Here is a 2,811-nt window from a genome sequence, read left to right as displayed (position 1 = left end):
GTACCTAATAAAACACAAAATAACAATAAAATAAAAATTAGATAAATAAAATTGGGTTGCCTCCCAACAAGCGCTTCTTTAATGTCAATAGCTTGACAGTGGCTCTCATGGAGCCACAAAAGGTGATCAGGTCAATGTTGTATAGTCCCAACACCAAACTTAGAGTTTGGGTGTGGGGTCTTAACACCAAGCTTAGAGTTTGGTTGTGGCCTCACAACACCAAACTTAGAGTTTGACTGTGTGGGCTCTTCTTGACTCTGAACTGAGAGAAGCTCTTCATGCTTACTCTCTTTTGTCACAGAGGGATGGCCATGTGCCTTAAACACAAGGTAGTCCCCATTCAATTGAAGGACTAATTCACCTCTGTTGACATCTATCACAGCTCTTGCTGTGGCTAGGAAAGGTCTTCCAAGGATGATGCAATCATCCTCTTCCTTCCTAGTGTCTAAGATTATGAAATCAGCAGGGATGTAAAGGCCTTTAACCTTTACTAACACGTCCTCTATTATTCCATAAGTTTGTCTCAATGACTTGTCAGCCAATTGTAATGAGAACAAGGCAGGTTGTACCTCAATGATCCCCAGCTTCTCCATTACAGAGAGTGGCATAAGATTTATCCCTGACCCCAGATCACACAGAGCTTTTTCAAAGGTCATGGTGCCTATGGTACAAGGTATTAAGAACTTGCCAGGATCTTGTTTCTTTTGAGGTAGAATTTGCTGAATCCAGGTATGCAGTTCACTAATGAGCAAGGGAGGTTCACTTTCCCCAGTCTCATTACCAAACAACTTGGCATTCAGCTTCATGATAGCTCCTAAATATTGAGCAACTTGCTCTCCAGTTGCATCTTCATCCTCTTCAGAGGAGGAATAGTCTCCAGAGCTCATGAATGGCAGAAGGAGATTTAATGGAATCTCTATGGTCTCTATATGAGCCTCAGATTCCTTTGGATCCTTAATAGGAAACTCCTTCTTGCTTGAGGGACGTCCCAGGAGGTCTTCCTCACTAGGATTTTCGTCCTCCTCCTCCCTTGTGCATTCGGCCATATTGACTAAATCAATGGCCTTGCACTCTCCTTTTGGATTCTCTTCTGTATTGCTTGGGAGAATACTGGGAGGAGTTTCAATGACTTTCTTACTCAGCTGGCCCACTTGTGCCTCCAGATTTCTAATGGAGGATCTTGTTTCACTCATGAAACTGAAAGTGGCTTTTGACAGATCAGAGACTAGATTGGCTAAATTAGAGGTGTTTTGTTCAGAATTCTCTGTCTGTTGCTGAGAAGATGATGGATATGGCTTGCTATTGCTCAGCCTATTGCGTCCACCATTGTTAAAGCCTTGTTGAGGCTTTTGTTGATCCCTCCATGAGAAATTTGGATGATTTCTCCATGATGAGTTATAGGTGTTTCCATAAGGTTCACCCATGTAATTAACCTCTGCCATGGTAGGGTTCTCAGGATCATAAGCTTCTTCAGAAGCTGCCTCTTTAGTACTGTTGGATGCATGTTGCCATCCATTCAGACTTTGAGAGATCATGTTGACCTGTTGAGTCAACACTTTGTTCTGAGCCAATATGGCATTCAGAGCATCAATTTCAAGAACTCCTTTTTTCTGAGGTATCCCATTATTCACGGAATTCCTCTCAGAAGTGTACATGAATTGGTTGTTTGCAACCATGTCAATGAGTTCTTGAGCCTCTTCAGGCGTTTTCTTTAGGTGAATAGATCCACCTGTAGAATGATCCAATGACATTTTCGAAAATTCAGAGAGACCATAATAGAATATATCTAATATGGTCCATTCTGAAAACATGTCAGATGGACATCTTTTGGTCAGCTGCTTGTATCTTTCCCAAGCTTCATAGAAGGATTCACCATCTTTTTGTTTGAAGGTTTGAACATCCACTCTTAGCTTGCTCAGCTTTTGAGGAGGAAAGAATTTATCCAAGAAGGCAGTGACCAGCTTATCCCAGGAGTCCAGGCTATCCTTAGGTTGTGAATCTAACCATATTCTAGCTCTGTCTCTTACAGCAAAAGGGAAAAGCATGAGTCTGTAGACTTCAGGATCAACTCCATTCGTCTTTACAGTCTCACAGATCTGCAAGAACTCAGTTAAAAACTGATAAGGATCTTCAGATGGAAGTCCATAAAACTTGCAGTTTTGTTGCATTAAGGCAACTAGTTGAGGCTTAAGCTCAAAATTATTGGTTCCAATGGCAGGAATGGAAATGCTTCTTCCATCAAATTTGGATGTTGGATTTCTGAAGTCACCAAGCATTCTCCTTGAATTATTATTATTTTCGGCTGCCATCTCCTTCTCTTGTTCGAAAATTTCTGAAAGGTTACCTTTAGAATAATTTAATTTAGCTTCTCTTAATTTCCTCTTCAGAGTCCTTTCAGGTTCTGGATCAATTTCAACAAGAGTGCCTTTTTCCCTGTTCCTGCTCATATGAAAGAGAAGAAAACAAAAAAAGGAAGAGGAATCCTCTATGTCACAGTATAGAGATTCCTTTATGTTAGTAGAAGAAGAAGGGGGTAGAAGAATGAAGAAGGATGGATTCGGATTTTTGGATGAAGAGATGTGAAGAGAAGTGTTAGTAATTAAATAATTAAATAGAATAAGAAAAGAGAGGGAGAAATTCGAAATTAATTTTGAAAAAAAAAAGGTTAGTAATTTTCGAAAATTAAATATAAGGTATAATTAAAATTAAAATTTAAAACAAAAAGAATTTTTGAAAAAGAGATGAGATATTTTCGAAAATTAGAGAGGGAAAAGTAGTTAGGTAGTTTTGAAAAAAAAAAGATAAGAAACA

At 39.2% G+C, this 2,811-nt stretch overlaps 1 non-coding gene across 1 annotated transcript; it reads left to right on the top strand.

Annotated features, from left to right (window-relative positions):
* The first annotated feature begins 1,809 nt into the window (after positions 1-1,809).
* LOC112700463 (small nucleolar RNA R71) lies at positions 1,810-1,913 on the top strand. The gene has a single exon (XR_003153371.1). It is a non-coding gene; the product is annotated as a small nucleolar RNA R71 (small nucleolar RNA).
* The last annotated feature ends 898 nt before the right edge of the window (positions 1,914-2,811 follow it).

Source organism: Arachis hypogaea, chromosome 6 (genome assembly GCF_003086295.3).
Source record: "Arachis hypogaea cultivar Tifrunner chromosome 6, arahy.Tifrunner.gnm2.J5K5, whole genome shotgun sequence".
NCBI classification, from domain to species: Eukaryota; Viridiplantae; Streptophyta; class Magnoliopsida; order Fabales; family Fabaceae; genus Arachis; species Arachis hypogaea.
The sequence above is the reverse complement of the archived record's forward strand: the minus strand, read 5'-3'. Positions and strand labels throughout refer to the sequence as shown.